This window comes from Aquarana catesbeiana, linkage group LG12 (assembly GCF_042186555.1).
Source record: "Aquarana catesbeiana isolate 2022-GZ linkage group LG12, ASM4218655v1, whole genome shotgun sequence".
Lineage (NCBI taxonomy): Eukaryota > Metazoa > Chordata > Amphibia > Anura > Ranidae > Aquarana > Aquarana catesbeiana.
The window spans coordinates 234795984-234818585 of NC_133335.1; the positions used below are offsets into that span (position 1 = coordinate 234795984).

Genomic DNA, 22602 nt, shown 5'->3' on the forward strand with positions numbered 1-22602 from the left:
CCCCAATCAATTGAATTGACTGTCTTAGGCTGTTTGCAGGGAAAACACATGGAAGATGCATGTTAGCGTGATGCGTGGGTGTAAGTGGGGCTTTAGGCTGTGATGCCTTTTTTCAAAAACACATATCATGTTTTTAACACGTTTTTGGTGTTTTCTGGATTCCTGACTCCCAGCATGCACCTGTGAAACTCTTGACTCAAAAAGCACACCATAAATGCACAGCAAGTGCGTTTTTTTATGCAATGTGTTTTTGGTGTGTGTTCTGCAAAAATGATTGGGCGGTTTTGTTTTGTTTTTTAATGTTTTTTTTGAAACAGGGCACCAAAGACGCAGCATGCAGGACTTTCCGAAATGCGCCACGCCCGCCGTGCAATGATGTGAAGAGTTCCGTAGGATTTAAAGGGAAAGATTTTTTATTGCATTTTGCAATAAAATAAATGATTGCACAGCAAAAGCGCATCAGTGCGCAAGGGGCCTAACGTGCAATGTGTTAGGAAAGGACCCTGGAGGGGAACAGAGGGATTGGGTTCCAGAAGATGGACAATCCCTTTAAATGAGGACGGTTGGTGTCTATGGGGACTGTGATGAGTCACAGCGCTCCCGGCCTGCCTGCACTTCCCTGGTGTGGCCAGCAGGTGTCAGCAGTGCCCGCTGGAGATGATGATGATGATGATGATGAGGGTCCCTCCTCGGAGTGTCAGCCCGGAGCTGTGTGCAGAGCTCAGCCGGTGATCGGGAGGACTACAGCATCCCCTCCCCCAGCCCGGGGCAACCGGGACTACATCATCCCTTCCCCCACACCGGGACTACAGCACCCCTCCCCCGGGACAGACAGGTACATGTGTAATGACTGCAGAGCATTGTGTGTGCGTGTGTGTGTGGCCCCTGATGGCCGAGAGCGGGGGGCCACTGCACTGAGCACCACTAAGATCATTGCATTGTATAGAGCTGGGATCATCGCACTCAGTACCACTGACAGTATTATATTATATTATAGATCAGTGCTATAAATACATTGTATACACTGGGATCATTGTGTTGTATAGAGCTGGGGTCATTGCCCTCAGCACCACCGATAATATTGTATGTATTAGTGAAATAAATACATTGTATACACTGGGATCATTCCACTGTGCACCACTGACAGTATGATATTACATTATATTATATTATAGATCAGTGCAATAATTACATTGTATACACTGGGATCATTGTATTGTATAGAGCTGGGATCATTGCATTGCACTATGTGCATCATATAGGACTTTATATTATGGAGTGGTGTGTAATGGTTGTATTGTGTGTATACTCTCTGTGTGCTGTGTGACCATTGCAATATATGAATATAATATACATCGTCATTGCACTGGGATGATTGTATGATATTATCTGTGTGTGATTGTATAATATAATAGAGATGTGAGTGAGGTCCCTGTACAGTGTATTTGTTGATCGGTTTACTATATAGCTGTGTAGATCACTCAATGCACAACATTGTATAACATTGTAAATGATTGCACAGCATTGTATAGCCCTGTGTAGTATTGTACAGAATTGCAGACCATTATATATCATTAAACAGTATTTTAGGCCATTCTATATCATTTTGTAGATCGTCATATATCATTATATAGTATTGTAGTCCATTATATATCATTATAAAGTATCGTAGACCATCGTATTTAATTATATAGTATTGTAGATCATTATATAGTACTGTAGACAATTATATAGCATTATATAGTATTATAGACCATCATACATCATTATATAGTATTGTAGACCATCATATATCATTATATAGTATTATAGACCATCATACATCATTATATAGTATTGTAGACCATTATATATCATTATAAAGTATTGTAGACCATCATATTTATTTATATAGTATTGTAGATCATTATATAGTATTGTAGACAATTATATAGCATTATATAGTATTATAGACCATCATATATCATTATATAGTATTATAGACCATTATATATCATTATATAGTATTGTAGACCATTATATAGTATTGTAGACCATTGTATATCATTATATAGTATTGTAGACCATTATATATCATTATATAGTATTGTAGACCATTATATAGTATTGTAGACCATTAGATATCATTATATAGTATTGTAGACCATTATATAGTATTGTAGACCATCGTAGATCATTATATAGTATTGTAGACCATCATATATCATTATATAGTATTGTAGACCATTGTAGATCATTATATAGTATTGTAGACCATTATATATCATTATATAGTATTGTAGACCATTATATAGTATTGTAGACCATCGTATATCATTATATAGTATTGTAGACCATTATATATCATTATATAGTATTGTAGACCATCGTATATCATTATATAGTATTGTAGTCCATTATATATCATTATATAGTATTGTAGTCCATTATATATCATTATATAGTATTGTAGACCATCGTATATCATTATATAGTATTGTAGTCCATTATATATCATTATATAGTATTGTAGTCCATTATATATCATTATATAGTATTGTAGTCCATTATATATCATTATATAGTATTGTAGACCATCGTAAATCATTATATAGTATTGTAGACCATCGTAGATCATTGTGTAGTATTGTAGAGCGTTGTAAGGCGGTCGGTCCCTCTGCACGCTTTCCATAGTCCTCGGTGAATGAACACCCGGCTCATGTTTTTGCTTCGATGAGTTTATCCATCTTTCTATTTTTATATCTGAATGTTTTTATAAACGGTTAAAATGCAATCTGTAAATAGAATGACCCCCCCCCCCCCTTTCCTGGGAGAGCGTGTGATCTGCCATGGTACGACCCCCAGATTGCGGCCTGTTCTCTGCCAGAGTCACATGATTTGTATGGAAGCTGATCGTGTTTACTAAGTTATTTGGGTTTATTTGTTTGTTGAATATTAGTATTATATTATACTGAATTTCTGCTAAATTGTTCTTAGTTATTATTTATCCTCACTCCCTCTTGTTTACATATTTATTTATTATCGTTACTCATTTTAATTGTTGCCATTTATTATTCCTCATCCACACTCTCTTTTTATTTTTCCTGATGTCTATATATTTATTTATTATTTTTATCTGAGTTGGGACCAAACAGGCTAGGAAGTCTACTGATTGCGGAGGGTTCTTTTAGTCTGTTTGGTTGCTTTGGTAAATCTGCCAGGAGATCACTGGATTGTACGGTCAGCGTTGTACGGTCAGCGTTGTACGGTCGGCGTTGTACGGTCGGCGTTGTACGGTCAGCGTTGTATGGTCGGCGTTGTACGGTCGGCGTTGTACGGTCGGCGTCGTATGGTCGGCGTTGTATGGTCGGCGCTGTACGGTCGGCGTTGTACGGTCAGCGTCGTACGGTCGGCGTTGTGCGGTCAGCATTGTACGGTCGGCATTGTACGGTCAGCGTTGTATGGTCGGCGTTGTACGGTCGGCGTTGTACGGTCGGCGTCGTATGGTCGGCGTTGTATGGTCGGCGCTGTACGGTCGGCGTTGTACGGTCAGCGTCGTACGGTCGGCGTTGTGCGGTCAGCATTGTACGGTCGGCATTGTACGGTCAGCGTTGTACGGTCGGTGTTGTACGGTCAGCGTTGTACGGTCGGCGTTGTACGGTGGTCAGCGTTCTACGGTCAGCGTTGTATGGTCGGCGTTGTACGGTCAGTGTTGTACGGTCAGCGTTGTAAGGTCAGTGTTGTACGGTCGGCATTGTATGGTCGGCGTTGTACGGTCAGCGTTGTAATTTCAGTGTTGTACGCAGGGCTGGTGCTACCACTAGGCAAACTAGGCAGCCGCCTAGGGCGCCTGGTCACTGGTGTTCCTACTCTCTACTCTCTGCAACAAGCAACTAAATCTTAGCATCAGCAGACAGCCACCGCTCTGTTCGCACATAGTGTCAGAGGCACAGCTTCTGACGGAGGACTGTGTTTGTGTCCCAACTCCCGAATGAATAGAAGCAAGCAAACATTCATTTATGAGTGCTGGTGAGGCTGAATTGATGGGTGCTGGTGAGGCTGCATTGATGGGCACTTCATTAGAAAGGTGGGGTATACATGGGCTGGGCAAATGGGGGGGAGTTAGGGGTGGAGCCAAGGGGCAGTGGAAAAATTAGGTTTCGCCTAGGGTGTCAAAAATCCTTGCACCAGCCCTGGTTGTACGGTCGGCGTTGTACGGTCAGTGTTGTATGGTCAGCGTTGTAAGATCAGCGTTGTACGGTCAGTGTTATAGGGTTGGCGTTGTAAGGTCGGCGTTGTAAGGTCAGTGTTGTACGGTCGGCGTTGTAAGGTCAACGTTGTACGGTCAGTGTTGTAAGGTCGGCGTTGTACGGTCAGTGTTGTAAGGTCGGCGTTGTACGGTCAGTGTTGTAAGGTCGGCGTTGTACGGTAAGTGTTGTAAGGTCAGCGATGTATGGTCGGCGATGTACAGTCGGCGTTGTACAGTCGGCGGTGTACGGTCAGCATTGTGCGGTCAGCGTTGTGAGGTCAGCATTATACGGTCGGCTTTGTATGGTCGGCATTGTAAAGTTGGCGTTGTAAGGTCGGCGTTGTAAGGTCGGCATTGTACGGTCGGCGTTGTATGGTTGGCGTTGTAAAGTCAGTGTTGTACAGTCGGCGTTGTACGGTCAGTGTTGTACGGTTGGCGTTGTAAGGTCAGCGTTGTACGGTCAGTGTTGTACGGTCAGTGTTGTGAGGTCAGTGATGTAAGGTCAGTGTTGTACGGACAGCGTTGTACAGTCGGCGTTGTACGGTCAGTGTTGTACGGTTGGCGTTGTAAGGTCAGCGTTGTACGGTCAGTGTTGTGAGGTCAGTGATGTAAGGTCAGTGTTGTACGGACAGCGTTGTACAGTCGGCGTTGTAAGGTCAGCGTTGTAGGGTTGGTGTGGTGTTGTACGGTCAGTGTTGTACGGACAGCGTTGTACAGTCGGCGTTGTAAGGTCAGCGATGTACAGTCGGCGTTGTACAGTCGGCGTTGTAAGGTCAGCGTTGTACGGTTGGTGTGGTGTTGTACGGTCAGCTTTGTAAGATCAGCGTTGTACACTCAGCGTTGTACGGTTGGTGTTGTACGGTCAGCTTTGTACGGTTGGTGTTGTACGGTCAGCGTTGGTCAGCGTTGTACGGTCAGCGTTGTACAGTAAGTGTTGGCGTGCATTTGGACGGGTGTAAAGATTTCGGGCCTGATCTCAGTTTTGGGCAGAGTTTACCGCAGCGTGCCATGCCATATCCTTTACACCACATCCTCTGGATTTGCAGTCTAGAGATACCCCAAACAGTGATATTCATTCACTTCTACTATCCTCCGTTCAATCTGCTATCCTCCACTGACACACCACCAAAATAACACACTATTACATCTAAAGGAGATTGTACAATCAGGCTGTATAGTGTATAACTAGCTGTACACACACCTATATACACACAATATTGTCAAAAGTATTGGGACGCCTGTCTTTACACACACATGAACTTTAATGGCATCCCAGTCTTAGTCCGTAGGGTTAACAGCTTCAACTCTTCTGGGAAGGCCGTCCACAAGGTTTAGGAGTGTGTCTAGGGCAGTGATGGAGAAACTTGGCACGCCAGATGTCTTGGAACTACATTCCCCATGATGCTCACACACTCTGCAATGTAGTTGAGCATCATGGGAAACGTAGTTCCAAAACATCTGGGGTGCCAAGGTTCGCCATCACTGGTCTATGGGAATGTTTGACCATTCTTCCAGAAGCACATTTGTGAGGTCAGGCACTGATGTTGGATGAGAAGGCCTGGCTCGCAGTCTCCGCTCTAATTCATCCCATATCTGTTCTATCGAGTTGAAGTCAGGACTCTGTGCAGGCCAGTCAAGTTCCTCCACCCCAAACTCGCTCATCCATGTCTTTATGGACTGTGCTTTGTGCACTGGTGCGCAGTCATGTTGGAACAGGAAGGGGCCGTCCCCGAACTGTTCCCACAAAGTTGAGAGAATGAAATTGTCCAAAATGTCTTGGTATGCTGACGCCTTAAGAGTTCCCTTCACTGGAACTAAGGGGCCAAACCCAACCCCTGAAAAACAACGCCACACCATAATCCCCCCTCCCCCCACACCATATTCCCCCTCCTCTATACTTTACACTTGGCACAATTTAGTCAGGCAAGTACCGTTCTCCTGGTAATGGCCAAACCCAGACATGTCCATCAGATTGCCAGACATAAATTGTCAGTCCAGAGAAAACGTCTGCACTGCTGTAGAGTCCGGTGGCAGCGTGGTTTACAACCACTGCAACCGACACTTTGCATTGCACTTGGTGATGTAAGGTTTGGATACAGTTTGGAACCCATTCCATGAAGCTCTCCTCACACGGTTGTTGTGCTAATCTGTAGGCCACATGAAGTTTGGAGGTCTGTAGTTATTGACTCTGCAGACAATTGGTGACTTCTTCGCACTGTAAGCTTTAGCATAAACTGACCCTGCTCTGTCATTTTACGTGGCCTACCACTTCGTGGCCGTTTTTTGCCGTTGTTCCCAGCTGCTTCCACTTTGTTATAATACCACAAACGGTTAACCTTGGAATATTTAGTAGCAAGGAAATTTCACGGATGGACTTATTGCACAGGTGGCCACCTATCACGGGTACCACGCCTGAATTCACTGAGCTTCTGAGAACGACCCATTCTTCCACAAATGTTTGTAGAATCTGTCTGCATGCGTAGGTGCGCGATTTTGTACACCTGTGGCCATGGAGGTGTGTTGGAACACCTGAATCCAATGATTTGGAGGGGTGTCCCAATACTTTTGCCAATATAGTACATCTGTACATGTATTAGTGATGCGAGCACGCCCCAATTGCCCCCACCACCCTCCCATCCTCAGCACTGAGCCCGAGCTGGACAGCTCCATTTGTCAGAGTAATGATTGGGACCTGGGAGGACAGGCTTCTGATCATGTGATAGTCAATCCCAGTGATTACTTAAAGTAATACTAAAGGATCATTTTTTTTTTTTAAATAACAAACATGTTATATTTACCTCCACTGTGCAGCTCGTTTTGCACAGAGTGGCCCCAAACATCCAATTCTGGGGTCCCTCGGCGGCTCTTGCGGCTCCTCCCCACATTAGATAACCCCCTAAGAGAAGCGCTCTCCTGAGGGGGTCACCTTGCTGGCGCGCTCCTGAGTCCAGCATTTGCATCCACAGACACGAATTCCAGACTCGGCCCCGCCCCCCCCCGGCGCCCGCGTCATTGGATTTGATTGACAGCAGCGGGAGCCAATGGCTGTGCTGCTATCAATCTATCCAATCAAGAGCCAGGAACCCGTGGAGAGAGGCACGGCGGGGACGCGCCGACAGAAATTCGGGGTTTAGGTAAGTAAAACGGGGGGGGGGGGGGGGGGTGTGAATGCAAGGTGTTTTTTCACCGTAATGCATAGGATGCATTAAGTTGAAAAAACACGAACCTTTACAACCCCTTTAAATAAGACACTTCTCTTCTTTTTGAATATAAAAAAAAAACGTATCTTCATAGGGACTCTATAAAAAAAAACAAGTGATCAGAAGTGGGATTGCTCCAGGTTAGTGTCAGTGGTGGTGTCAGTGTTGGTGTTGGTGTTGGTGTCGGTGTCGGTGTTGGTGTCAGTGTTGGTGTCATTGGTGTCGGTGTTGGTGTCAGTGTTGGTGTCAGTGTTGGTGTCATTGGTGTCGGTGTCAGTGTTGGTGTCATTGGTGTCAGTGTTGGTGTCGGTGTTGGTGTCATTGGTGTCGGTGTTGGTGTTGGTGTCAGTGTTGGTGTCGATGTTGGTGTCATTGGTGTCGGTGTTGGTGTCATTGGTGTTGGTGTCGGTGTCATTGGTGTCAGTGTTGGTGTCATTGGTGTTGGTGTCATTGGTGTTGGTGTCATTGTTGGTGTCGGTGTTGGTGTCATTGGTGTAGGTGTCGGTGTTGGTGTCATTGGTGTAGGTGTCATTGGTGTCGGTGTTGGTGTCAGTGTCGGTGTTGGTGTCAGTGTTGGTGTCGGTGTTGGTTTAATTGCTGTTGGTGTCGGTGTTGGTGTCAGGGTTGGTTTCGGTGTCATTGGTGTAGGTGTCATTGGTGTCGGTGTTGGTGTCAGTGTTGGTGTCAGTGCTGGTGTCGGTGTTGGTGTCATTGGTGTTGGTGTCGGTGTTGGTGTCAGGGTTGGTGTCGGTGTCATTGGTGTAGGTGTCATTGGTGTCGGTGTTGGTGTCAGTGTTGGTGTCAGTGTTGGTGTCAGTGTTGGTGTTGGTGTTGGTGTCATTGGTGTTGGTGTCAGGGTTGGTGTCGGTGTCATTGGTGTAGGTGTCATTGGTGTCGGTGTTGGTGTCATTGGTGTTGGTGTCAGTGTCGGTGTTGGTGTCAGTGTCAGTGTCGGTGTTGGTGTCATTGGTGTCGGTGTTGGTGTCATTGGTGTTGGTGTCGGTGTTGGTGTCGGTGTTGGTGTCAGTGTCAGTGTTGGTGTCGGTGTTGGTGTCATTGGTGTTGGTGTCGGTGTTGGTGTCAGGGTTGGTGTCGGTGTCATTGGTGTAGGTGTCATTGGTGTCGGTGTTGGTGTCAGTGTCGGTGTTGGTGTTGGTGTCATTTGTGTTGGTTTCGGTGTTGGTGTCAGTGTTGGTGTCGGTGTTGGTGTCATTGGTGTCAGTGTTCAGAACTGCTGTTAGAAAACACGGGGTCTCAAACAGCCTACTTGACAGGGCATTTGAGGTCGAGGAGCCGCGGTTGAGCTGCGCTTTTACTGCCACCCAACTGCTATCCCCTTTAGCTGCAGAGGCAGCGACTGGCATTTTACACATACAGCGGCCGCAATGCTTTGTTTCTCAGCCGGTCCAGGAGTTATACTCCCTACTGAATACGACCCATTTAAGTGAATGGCGCTGCTCTGCACGTGACCCACAGCCATGGGCAATGCACGCGGTTGCAAGGTGCTGAAATGGGGTTCATGCAGGTGGTGAGAAGCTGATACGCCTCCACACCACCTGCCAAATGCAATCCAAATGCTCATAATATTTTTTATAGTTTTATTTATTTATTTTTTACCTTATTTTAGATTTGTTTTTTTATTTTATTTTTTTTTACATTTTTTAAACTGCGCTGTTGGGAGTGGCGCTCTGGTGAAATCTCAGGGGTCTAAGCAAACCCCGACATGTCACTTTTGAGACAGAGGAAGCGACTGAGACTGTAGATTCCCAATCCCTTTTTCCGCAGCCTCAGCTGAACTGGAGATAGATGGATAGGAAGTTCCGAGGCTCCCTGTTTACTAATAATCTGAAGCATAGTACTCAGTTTACTATGCTTCAGTTATGAATGAACACAATGAGTAATCAGTACTGATCACTCACTGTGTTCATTCAGGAAAGGAAGGGACTGGTAAATATGATATGTTTATGTCGCCCCCCCCCCTCCATCCTTCCACAACAGCTGCAGTCAGCAGGAGGAAAAGTTGTCAGCACTGCTGGGGGTGGGGCACATGGGGGGGGGGGGGCTGTACAGCAAGGGAAAAGGGAGTGGGGGCGATCAGAGTGGCAGGGGTTGGAGGGGTACAGATCCTGGATCCGATCCTCCTGTGGCTCCCTGCAGCGGGACATTAGGTTGGAGAAGCCGACAACGCTGCAGGAGTAGCCACAGGAGGATCGGTTCCAAGGTTAAGGCAGGTGTACCGGAGCTCCATCAGTTCAACAGGAGGATCGGCTGTACCCCCTTATCTGTCACCCTGTTAGGCTCTGTGCACACTGGTGGCAATGCGGGAAACCCCACGATTCAGTGCCGCTTCCCTATAGCACCTGAATCGCACAGTGAGATCTGCAAACCGCTGCGGGTGTCAATGTAAAGTTAATGACACCCCCAGATCGGTCCGCAGATCGCAGTGCAAACTGTGAAATGGTGCAAGAATCGGATCGATTAGGTGGGAACACCCATGTAGTCAGAAAGTAGTCAATTCACAAAAAAAAAAAAAAAAAAAACCTGCGTCTAACAAATGCGTTAAATATTTATGTTCTGCGATTTGAAGCACTTAAGCCTCGGACACATGATCGGATTTTCGGCAGGGAATTGTGTGATGACAGACCGTTTGCCTAAAACCCGATCGTTAGTACTCTCCATCAGACAATTGTTGTCCAACTTTCCTCCAATAAATGTTGGATGGCAGGCTAGTAAATTTTTGGCGGACAGCGGTCTGTTTTCAGATTTTTGTATCGTGTGTACACAAGTCCATCACACAAAAGTCCAAAGTACAAACACGCATGATCGGAATTAGTGCTCACCAAACAGGACATTGGCAGAAGGAGCCCAAAGGGTGGCGCCCAAGAGCTAAAATTCCACGTAGTACGTCACTACGTTCGTGTTTGTTGGCCGACAATTGTGTACCGTTAGTATGCAAGACAAGATCCCGACACACGCCCTTCGGACAAAAGTCTGACGCTCTGTTGGCCAACAATCCAATCGTGTGTACGAGGCTTAAGTGTTCTATGAATGAAGGCCCCCAGGAATAATGTGAATCTCTACAAAAGTGTTTGCTTCATTCCTGAGCTCAGGGCAGAACATTTCTGCATTGATACATTGTATTCTCACACTGATACATTGTATTCTCACACTGATACATTGTATTCTCACACTGATACATTGTATTCTCACACCGATACATTGTATTCTTATACTGATACATTGTATTCTCACACTGATACATTGTATTCTCACATTGATACATTGTATTCTCACACTGATACATTGTATTCTCAGACTGATACATTGTATTCTCACATTGATACATTGTATTCTCACACTGATACATTGTATTCTCACATTGATACATTGTATTCTCACACTGATACATTGTATTCTCACACTGATACATTGAGGGTTATTTACGAAAGGCAAATCCACTTTCCACTTGGAAGTGCAGTCACTGTAGATCTGAGGGGTAGATCTGAAATGAGGGGAAGCTCTGCTGATTTTATCATCCAATCATGTGCAAGCTAAAATGCTGTTTTTTATTTTCCTTGTATGTCCCCCTCAGATCTACAGCGACTGCACTTCCAAGTGCAATTTCAGTGCAAAGTGGATTTTCCTTTAGTAAATAACTCCCATTGTATTCCCACATTTGATACATTGTATTCTCACATTTGATACATTGTATTCTCACATTTGATACATTGTATTCTCACATTGATTCATTGGGGTTGATTTACTAAAGGCAAATCCACTTTGCACTGAAAGTGCACTTGGAAGTGCAGTCGCTGTAGATCTGAGGGTGACATGTAAGGAAAATAAAAAACAGTATTTTAGCTTGCACATGATTGGATGATAAAATCAGCAGAGCTTCCCCTCATTTCAGATCTTCCCCTCAGATCTACAGTGACTGCACTTCCAAGTGCGCTATTCGGCCGCTAGCCGGAAAAGGGTTAAAACCGCCCACAGCGCTTTGCTGGCGGGTTTGCGGCGATGCCCCGTTGTTTTCAATGGGAAGGGGCGCTTTAGGAGCGGTGAATAGCTCCTATAGCACTGCAAAGATGTGGCTTGCAGGACTTTTTTAAAAATGATTGTTATTTATTATTACTAATTCATTACGTTCCATTCGTTTAGATGCGGCATTTGTTGTTTCGGATAATTCGTATCTTCGGATAAATTCGTATTCATTACATTCACTAATGCCGTGTACACACGACCGGTTTAGCACCAAGTGGCCCTGGGATATGGGGCCCCAAATTCGGTTTGGAAAATGTCATTCTCTGCTGCAGAAAAGTGCTTGACATTTTCTGAACCGATTATTGGGGCCCCATATCTCAGGGCCACTTGGTGCTAGGAACCCTAGCTTTGGATATATTGTGGTGCTAGTTCCACTGAGTTTGCACAGAAAGTTTGGGGTTCCTAGCACTAAGTGTCCCCGAGATACGGGGCCACAAATTCGGTCAACTGTGTCCATCTGCAGCAATGTCATTTCGGGACCCTTTGGGTCCAGAGACCCCAAATTTTGGCTGCAGCTAGGGGGGCATCTAGGAACCCTTAACTACCGGGTTTGAAGTATGGGGGACCTGTGGCTGCAAATGGGCACAGTGAGGCTGCAAATGGGCACAGTGAGGCTGCAAATGGGCACAGTGAGGCTGCAAATGGGCATTGTTGACCCTCTTTTCCACTTACAGTAGCTGTGCATTTCTCACCCTAGGCTTATACTCGGGTCAATACGTTTTCCCAGTTTTTTGTGGTAAAATTAGGTGCCTCGGCTTATATTTGGGTCGACTTATACTCGAGTTTATACGGTATACCAAACAAATGTATTTTGGTCACTTGACTTGCTTTTGTGCTGCTGTGTGCTTCATTTAAAGTCCCACTTCTCTTTTTCTTTTTTAAACCAATGACCGGGATGGAGGCGAGCATCCCTTTGGTGCCAGCCTCATTTAAAGTCCCAAATTTACTTTTCCTTTTTTGAATTCGTAAAAATTAGTTAAACAGATTTTCGTTAATTCAGATGTTTCCGAATCAACAAATTTGTAAAAATTTGTTAAAAAAAAAAACAAATTCGGAATGAAACTAATTGCACGTGTCTAACGGCAACCTGTCATCCAAAGTAGCAACCTGGAAGCAGCGAGGTACAGCGGAAGTGGAGTTGTTTAATGAGCCGAAAGTACAATGCTTTACAAAAAAAAAACATTCTGAAAATGTATGGCACTGTGATCAACTTCAAACACAGGATTGGAACTCCGCTTCAACTTACTGACCAGTGCAGAGTTCCCCTCATTCTTATTTTGTACTTCCCTAAAATATCACCTGCCAATACCGTGAGATACAGTGAGGGAAAAAAATATTTGCTCCCCCCTGCTGATTTTGTACGTTTGCCCCACTGACAAAGAAACGATCGGTCTATAATTTTATTGGTCGGTTTATTTTATCAGTGAGAGACAGAATAACAACAAAAATATCCAGGAAGAACGTATTTCAAAAAAGTTATAAATTGATTTGCATTTTAGGCTGGGTTCACACTGGTCCGACAAACGCTCCGACATTGGGAGCTCATGTCGCATGACGTGTGAAATCCAATGTTTCCCTATGGGAGCCGTCCTAACTGGTCCGACACAAGTCGTTCCGACTTTAGAAATGCTCCCTGTACTACTTTGGTCCGACTTTGATCCTACTTCAGCCTATTGACTATCATTGAAGTCGGATCAAAGTCGGATTGCCGTCTCGCATGATCCGACTTCGGCACGTGACTTGTGCTCTGATGATCTTGAGGGGGAACTCCGCGCCAAATTTTAAATAAAAAACCGGCATGGGTTCCCCCTCCAAGAGCATACCAGGCCCTTGGGTCTGGTATGGACCTTAAGGGGAACCCCCTACGCCAAAAAAGCGGCGTGGGGGTCCCCCCAAATCCATACCAGACCCTTATCCGAGCACACAGCCCGGCCCGACAGGAATGGGGGTGGGGACGAGCGAGCGCCCCCCCCCTCCTGAACCGTACCAGGTCGCATGCCCTCAACATGGGTTGGTGCCTTGGGGGAGGGGGGCGCACTGCGGCCCCCCCACCCCAAAGCACCTTGTCCCCATGTTGATGAGGACAAGGGCCTCTTCCCGACAACCCTGGCCGTTGGTTGTCGGGGTCTGCGGGCGGGGGGCTTATCGGAATCCGGGAGCCCCCTTTAATAAGGGGGCCCCCAGATCCCGGCCCCCCACCCTATGTGAATGAGTATGGGGTACATCGTACCCCTACCCATTCACCTAGGGAAAGTGTCAATTAAAAAAAAAAACACTACACAGATTTTTAAAGTCATTTATTAGACAGCTCCGGGGGTCTTCTTCCGACTTCGGGGGTCTCTCCGGTTCTTCTCCACGCTCTCCGGATCTTCTGCCGGGCTCCTCCTCTCTCTTCTGCTCTTTTGCCGCTCTTTTGCTATAGAGGAGGAGCCCGGTCTTCAGTCTTCTGCCCTCTTCTCTTCTTCTGATGTTGACACGACGCTCTCTCCGGCTGGAATGCTCTCTGTGCGCTCTGCTATGGCTTATATAGGCGGTGACCCCGCCCCCTTATGCCGTCACAGTCCCTGGGCATGCTGGGATTGTGACGGCATAAGGGGGCGTGGTCATCGGGTGATGACGACGCCCCCTAAAACGTCACAGTCCCAGCATGCCCAGGGACTGTGACGGCATAAGGGGGCGGGGTCACCGCCTATATAAGCCATAGCAGAGCGCACAGAGAGCATTCCAGCTGGAGAGAGCGTCGTGTCAACATCAGAAGAAAAGAGGGCAGAAGACTGAAGACCGGGCTCCTCCTCTATAACAAAAGAGCGGCAAAAGAGCAGAAGAGAGAGGAGGAGCCCGGCAGAAGATCCGGAGAGCGTGGAAAAGAACCGGAGAGACCCCCGAAGTCGGAAGAAGACCCCCGGAGCGGTCTAATAAATGACTTTAAAAATCTGTGTAGTGTTTTTTTTTTTAATTGACACTTTCCCTAGGTGAATGGGTAGGGGTACGATGTACCCCATACTCATTCACATAGGGTGGGGGGCCGGGCTCTGGGGGCCCCCTTATTAAAGGGGGCTCCCGGATTCCGATAAGCCCCCCGCCCGCAGACCCCGACAACCAACGGCCAGGGTTGTCGGGAAGAGGCCCTTGTCCTCATCAACATGGGGACAAGGTGCTTTGGGGTGGGGGGTCCGCAGTGCGCCCCCCTCCCCCAAGGCGCCAACCCCCCCATGTTGAGGGCATGCGACCTGGTACGGTTCAGGAGGGGGGGGGGGGGGCGCTCGCTCGTCCCCACCCCCATTCCTGTCGGGCCGGGCTGTGTGCTCGGATAAGGGTCTGGTATGGATTTGGGGGGACCCCCACGCCGCTTTTTCGGCGTAGGGGGTTCCCCTTAAGGTCCATACCAGACCCAAGGGCCTGGTATGCTCTTGGAGGGGGAACCCATGCCGGTTTTTTATTTAAAATTTGGCGCAGAGTTCCCCCTAAAGATTCATACCAAACACAGTGGCGGGGATCCAAGTCGGATCCCCGTTCATTGAAAGTCGGACATATGCCGGCTTCATGTCGCAGGGCAAAGTCGGATCCAAAGTAGGACGGCTGTCGTGTCGCACCAGTGTGAACCCAGCCTTAATGAGTGAAATAAGTATTTGATCCCCTATCAATCAGCAAGATTTCTGGCTCCCAGGTGTCTTCTATACAGGTAACGAGCTGAGATTAGGAGCACTCTCTGGGAATGCTCCTAATCTCAGCTTGTTACCTGTATAAAGGACACCTGTCCACAGAAGCAATCAATCAGATTCCAATCTCTCCACCATGGCCAAGACCAAAGAGCTGTCCAAGGATGTCGGGGACAAGATTGTAGACCTACACAAGGCTGGAATGGGCTACAAGACCATCGCCAAGCAGCTTGGTGAGAGGGCGACAACAGTTGGCTGCGATTATTCACAAATGGAGGAAACACAAAATAACTGTCGATCTCCCTCGGTCTGGGGCTCCATGGAAGATCTCACCTCGTGGAGTTTCAATGATCATGAGAATGGTGAGGAATCAGCCCAGAACTACACAGGAGAATCTTGTCAATGATCTCAGCTGGACCCATGGTCACCAAGAAAACAATTGGTAACACACTACGCCATGAAGGACTGAGATCCTGCAGCTCCCGCAAGGTCCCCCTCCTCAGGAAAGTACATGTACAGACCCGTCTGAAGATTTCTAATGAACATCTGAATGATTCAGAGGAGAACTGGGTGAAAGTTTTGTGGTCAGATGAGACCAAAATCGAGCTCTTTGGCATCAACTCAACTCGCCGTGTTTGGAGGAGGAGGAGGAATGCTGCCTATGACCCCCAGAACACCATCCCCACCGTCATACATGGAGGTTATTATTATTATTATTATACAATATTTATATAGCGCCAACAGTTTACGTAGCGCTTTACAACTTGAGGGTAGACAGTACAAATACAATACAATTTGATACAGTAGGAATCAGAGGGCCCTGCTCACTTAGAGCTTACAATCTAAGAGGGAAGGTTAAGAGATACAAGAGGTAATAGCTGTGGGTGATGTGCTGATTGAGAAGATAAATGTACAGTTGTTAGGTGGGGGCCAGATAGGCTTCTCTGAAGAGATGAGTTTTCAGGGATCGTCTGAAAGTGGATAAGGTAGGAGAAAATCGGACGGATTGGGGAAGAGCATTCCAGAGGATGGGGGAGGCTCTGGAGAAGTCCTGAAGGCGAGCATGGGATGAGGTGACAAGGGAGTTTGAGAGCAGGAGGTCTTGGGAGGAGCGAAGAGAACGATTAGGTTGGTATTTTGTGACTAGGTTAGAGATGTAGCTAGGGGCCAGGTTGTGGATGGCTTTGTAAGTTATAGTTAGTATCTTGAATTTAATTCGGTGACTGAGTGGCAGCCAATGGAGGGATTGGCAGAGGGGTGTAGCAGACGCTGAGCGGTTTGTGTGGTGGATGAGCCTGGCCGCAGCGTTCATGATGGACTGAAGTGGGGATAGCCTATTTAGAGGTAAACCAATGAGGAGGGAGTTGCAGTAGTCAAGGCGGGAGATGACCAGGGAGTGGATTAGAAGCTTTGTGGTGTCATTGGTTAGGAAGGGGCGTATCTTGGAGATGTTGCGAAGACAGAGGCGGCAAGCTTTGGATAGTGATAGAATGTGGGGTCGAAAGGTTAGTTCAGAGTCCAGGATTACACCTAGGACCTTGGCGTGGGGAGATGGGTTGATAGTTGAGCCGTTGATCTTGACAGGGAGATCAGGGGAAGTGGCACCTGAGGGAGGAAATATCATGAGCTCGGTTTTGGATAGGTTGAGTTTGAGAAAGTGATGTGACATCCAGGCTGATATGTCTGCTAATAAGTTGGTAATGCGTGAGGAGACAGATGGAGAGAGCTGGGGGGTGGAGAGATAGATTTGGGTGTCATCAGCGTAGAGATGATATTTAAAGCCGTGGGAGGCAATCAATTGACCCAGGGAGGTGGTGTAGATTGAGAAAAGGAGAGGTCCGAGAACAGAACCTTGGGGGACCCCGACGGAAAAAGGAAGAGGAGAAGAGGAAGTAGAGTTGTAAGTGACACTGAAGGAGCGGTGGGATAGGTAGGATGAGAACCAGCGAAGAGTACAGTCACGGAGACCAAAGGAGTGGAGTTTTTTGAGGAGGAGGGGGTGGTCCACTGTGTCAAAGGCAGCAGAGAGGTCCAGGAGAAGTAGTACAGAATAGTGTCCATTGGCTTTAGCCATTAGTAGGTCATTTGAGAGTTTAAGGAGAGCAGTTTCCGTGGAGTGTTGAGGTCGAAAACCGGACTGAAGGGGATCAAGAAGTTTATTCATGGTCAGATGGTCGCTTAATCGGTTGTAGACCAGTCTTTCAAGAAGTTTGGAGGAGAAGGAGAGTAAGGAGATGGGACGTAAGTTGTTGAGATTGGTGGGATCCAGTGAGGGCTTTTTTAGTATGGGGGTGACTAGCGCATGTTTTAGAGAGTTTGGGAAGATGCCACAAGAGAGGGAGAGGTTGAAAATGTGAGTTAGAGAGCGTAGAATCGAGTCAGAGGGTGAGCGTAGCATTTGCGAGGGAACAGGATCCAGGGGGCAAGTGGTTAGATGAGTGCTAGATAAAAGTTTAGCAACCTCAGTAGTAGTAGCAGGGTTGAATGAGGGAAGTAATGATTGTATCTGTGGACATGGAGTGTTGCATGGGGGAGGTTTTTGCGCATTGGCGATCTCCTCATGAATTGTATCAATCTTAGTTTTGAAGTGATTGGCAATCTCCTGGGCAGTGAGTGAGTTGGTGGGTGGAGGCAGTGGAGGACAGAGTAGAGTGTTGAAGGTAGAGAAGAGTTGACGTGGACTGGATGAGAAGGTGTTGATGAGTGTGATAAAGTAGGTCTGTTTGGCAGTGTGAAGGCAGGAGTAGTATTTTAGGAGGGCAGATTTATATTGTGTGAAGTCTTCCTGGGTCTTAGTCTTATGCCACAGGCGCTCAAGAGCGCGGCTACGTTTTCTGAGACTTCTGGTGTCATCTGTTTGCCAGGGTTGTAGCAGTCGGGGCCTAATTCTGCGTGTAGTGAGGGGGGCCAGCTTGTCTAGGGAGGAAGACAGTGAGCTGTTGTAAACGAAAGTAGCTAGGTTGGGACAGGACAGGGGGGAGATTTTGTCATAGAGGTGATCAGTAGCAGAGTAGAGAAGAGAAGGGTTGAGGTGGCGAAGGTTTCTGCGTGTAACTGTTAGGCGGTTGGAGGGAGAAGAGGTGGAAGACAAGGAGAGAGCAAAACTAATAAGGTGGTGATCAGAGAGTGGGAGTGGATTGTTGGAAAGGTTGCACGGAGTGCACAGATAGGAGAAGGCAAGGTCAAGGGTGTTGCCATTGGAGTGGGTAGGAGCCTGTATCCATTGCTTCAGGTCAAGCGATGAGGTTAGACTGAGAAGTTTAGAAGTAATAGTAGTGTTAGTGTTGACAGGGATGTTGAAGTCCCCAAGAATAATTGTGGGGATTTCAGCAGAGAGAAAGTAGGGTAGCCAGGCAGAGAAGTCATCAAGAAAGGCTGATACCGGTCCAGGGGGCCGGTAGATGACAGCAATTCTTAGAGAAATGGGAGAGAAAAGACGAATGCAGTGTGCCTCAAAAGAGGAGAGTATCAGAGAGGGAGGTGGGTGAAGAACCTGATAGGTGCTGCATGGAGCTAGAAGGATTCCCACTCCACCTCCCTTCCGTCCACTTGGTCTGGGGGAGTGAGTCCAGAGAAGGCCCCCATGGGAGAGGGAAGCAGGAGAAATAGTATCCGATTCATGAAGCCAGGTTTCAGTAATGGCAAGTAGGTTAAAGGAATTTGTGATGAAGAGGTCGTGGAGGGCGGTGAGTTTGTTGCAGACAGAACGTGCATTCCACAGGGCACAGGAAAAGGGGGGGCTGGTATTGGAAAGAGGAATAGAGACCAAGTTCTGTGGGTTGCGGCTCCTGCCAGAGGGTGTAGGGGGATGGGAGCAATGGGCAATGACAGATGATGGTGGCCCAGGGTTTGGGGATATGTCACCAGAGATTAGGAGAAGCAGGAGGGTGAGGGAGGTAATGTGGGACTGTGATTTATGTGAAGGGGCATGTTTCAGAGTACTGGAGGTTTTATCAGTGTATGGATGTAGAATGAGCGAGAGTTGGTAAGAGCAGTAGTAGGGGGAAGACAGAAGGCAGGGTGATATGTATAAGCAGGCGGGTGGAGAGGGGGGGTGAAGGTAAGAGAGTTTGAGGAGAGAGGTCAGGAGTGTCAGAAGTAGTGGTAGAGAGTGCATGTTACAGAGTGGAAGGAGAGCTTAAGAGAGAGACAGGGTCACCTGTAGTCTGTTAGCTGCTTTCCAGTGCAGATTGCTGTAATTGTTTGCTTCGTGCAATCGCTGAAATGCAGAGAATGAAGTGCATATCACTTGTAGAAAGAATCACTTAGAGATAGAAGCCTTAAGGATAGAAGCCCCTGCAATGTGCACCCCCCAGCAATGTGCTGACCCCTTAAGGATGCTCAAATATATACTGTTATAGGGGTGGGGTTGAAGTTCGTTAATTAATCATGAGTGACTATAAGAGTGCCTGGTAATCAAAGTGAACTTTTTGCTTCAAAAGTCAGAATAGCAAGAGGCCAAGACAAGATCAACACATAAAACTTAGGTAAGACAGTCCAGAAAAACAAATAATGTCATGGTTGTTCGCACAGGGCAACAGATAGAGAAGGCCACATACCAGAGACACACACACACACAGAGACAGCAGGCAGATTCCAATTTCAGTTAACGGTGGAAGATGTGGATGAGCTGACACATACCAGAGACACACACACACAGAGACAGCAGGCAGATTCCAATTTCAGTTAACGGTGGAAGATGTGGATGAGCTGACACATACCTGTAAAGAGACAGAAGGAATGATCAGGTGAGGCAGAGAATGAAGTGCATATCACTTGTAGAAAGAAAGGTGGAAACATTATGCTTTGGGGGTGTTTTCCTGCTAAGGGGACAGGACAACTTCACTGCATCAAAGGGACGAAGGACTGGGCCATGTACTGTCAAATCTTGGATGAGAACCTCCTTCCCTCAGCCAGGGAATTGAAAATGGGTCGTGGATGGATATTCCAGCATGACAATGACCCAAAACACACGGCCAAGGCAACAAAGGAGTGGCTCAAGAAAAAGCACATTAAGGTCCTGGAGTGGCCTAGCCAGTCTCCAGACCTTAATCCCATAGAAAATATGTGGAGGGACCTGAAGGTTCGAGTTACCAAACGTCAGCCTCGAAACCTCAATGACTTGGAGAAGATCTGCAAAGAGGACAAAATCCCTCCTGAGATGTGTGCAAACCTGGTGGCCAACTACAGGAAACGTCTGACCTCTGTGATTGCCAACAAGGGTTTTGCCACCAAGTACCAAGTCATGTTTTGCGAAGGGGGTCAAATACTTATTTCACTCGCTGTCAATAACCAATGTGTGTTTTTCTAGTGATCTGACTTCAGGCTAGGTTCACACCTGTGCCAGTCATTGTCGCTGCTGGACCACACCTGTTCCCACAGCCACAACCACCCGCATGGAAATACATGCTGCTGCTCAGGAGATGCATGGGGGTGCCACTAATTCTAATGGCGCCCCCCACACACTGGAAACTGCGGTGTGGCGTCCCGCACTGCACTTGCGGTTTTCGCGCAGGCGGTGCTTTCAAAAATGGAGCAGGGACCTTCTCCCTACGTTTTTGGGTGGTACAGAAGCCCATTCAAATGAATAGGCTGCCCTGCCTGCACAAGTATGAACCTAGCCTTAATGATTTATCCATTTCTTATGCGGTATTTTCCTCACATTAGATATTTTACTTTGCTGATGGCTTTTTTTTCATTATTGCATGCAATATTAAAACAAAATTAAAAAAAAAAAAAAAAACACAAATATCGCATGTGGTCATCAGTGAACAGATCCCGGGGTCAGTATATTACGCCTCATAGACTTTGGGTATTAAGGCTACATTTACACAGAGTGGGTCCAGCAGTGATCATCGCAGGTAGTCGCTGGCTGTGCGGACACCCGTGAATAAGTGCGGCTGCCGGCGACCTGTCATTATAGTGAGCGGGGCTGGCAGGCTGGCGGTCTGGCGGTCTGGCGGTCACACATAGGTGCTCAGAGCCACAACAGGAATCTCTAATTCCTACCAATACAATTCACACCAGCCCCAATCGCCGCTGTAAATGTGGCCTTAGCCCCGGTGCCTCCGATTCTGCCGTTTTCATACAGAGGGAAGGCACAGGTGCGCCATCCAGCCCTGCTGGCAGGAAATCCGAGTCCTGAGCATTCGTCCCTCTACACACAATCCTGCCATTAGTGCCATCCAACTGCAGGAGCTTTCAGCCTCTTATAGACTTTAACAGGTTGCTTGCAGTTGGGTTGGGGCGCCCTCAAAAATGCTGCAATCTGAGGCACATTGGCTAAATGTCCATTGTGCATGAGGCCGTAGTGTCAGTGTCAGGGTCTGTGAGTGCCAGTGTTAGGGTTAATGTCTGTGTCTGTGTGCATGCGGCCACAGTGTCAGTGAGTGTCAGTGTTAGTATCAGGGTCAGTGACAGCGAGTGTCAGTAAATGTCAGTGTCAGTGACTGTCAGGGTCATTGAGTGGCACTATTAGGGTCAGGGTCAGTTAGTGTCAGGGTCAGTCAATGTTAGTGTCAGGGTCATTGAGTGGCACTGTTAGGGTCAGGGTCAGTCAGTGTTAGTGTCAGGGTCATTGAGTGGCACTGTTATGGTCAGGGTCAGTCAGTGACAGGGTCAGTCAGTGTTAGTGTCAGGGTCAGTCAGGGTCAGTGTCGGTGATTGCCAGTGTTAGGGTCAGGGTCAGGGTCAGTCAGTGTTAGTGTCAGGATCGGTGAGTGCCACTGTTAGGGTTAGTCAGTGTTAGTGTCAGGGAAAGTCAGTGTTAGTGTCAGGGTCGGTGAGTGCCAGTGTTAGGGTTAGTCAGTGTTAGTGTCAGTGTCAGGGTCGGTCAGTGTCAGGGTCGGTGAGTGCCAGTGTTAGGGTTAGTCAGTGTTAGTGTCAGTGTCAGTCAGTGTTAGTGTGAGGGTCAGTCAGTGTTAGTGTCAGGGTCATTGAGTGGCACTGTTAGGGTCAGGGTCAGTCAGTGTTAGTGTCAGGGTCATTGAGTGGCACTGTTATGGTCAGGGTCAGTCAGTGACAGGGTCAGTCAGTGTAAGTGTCAGGGTCAGTCAGGGTCAGTGTCGGTGATTGCCAGTGTTAGGGTCAGTGTCAGGGTCAGTCAGTGTTAGTGTCAGGGAAAGTCAGTGTTAGTGTCAGGGTCAGTCAGTGTTAGTGTCAGGGCCAGGGTTGGTGAGTGCCAGTGTTAGGGTTAGTCAGTGTTAGTGTCAGTGTCAGGGTCAGTCAGTGTTAGTGTCAGGGTCAGGGTCGGTGAGTGCCACTGTTAGGGTTAGTCAGTGTTAGTGTCAGGGTCAGTCAGTGTTAGTGTCAGGGTCAGTCAGTGTTAGTGTCAGGGTCATTGAGTGGCACTGTTAGGGTCAGAGTCAGTCAGTGTTAGTGTCAGGGTCATTGAGTGGCACTGTTATGGTCAGGGTCAGTCAGTGACAGGGTCAGTCAGTGTTAGTGTCAGGGTCAGTCAGGGTCAGTGTCGGTG

General features: G+C 47.4%; 1 protein-coding gene across 1 annotated transcript in view; it reads left to right on the forward strand.

Annotated features, from left to right (window-relative positions):
* The first annotated feature begins 559 nt into the window (after positions 1–559).
* The window catches only part of ABCA5 (ATP binding cassette subfamily A member 5), a 130230-nt gene continuing 108187 nt past the window's right edge, over positions 560–22602 (forward strand). The window contains exon 1 of the mRNA XM_073606910.1: positions 560–835. The gene's annotated coding sequence lies outside the window, so the exon portion shown is untranslated. The remainder of the gene's footprint in view (positions 836–22602) is intronic.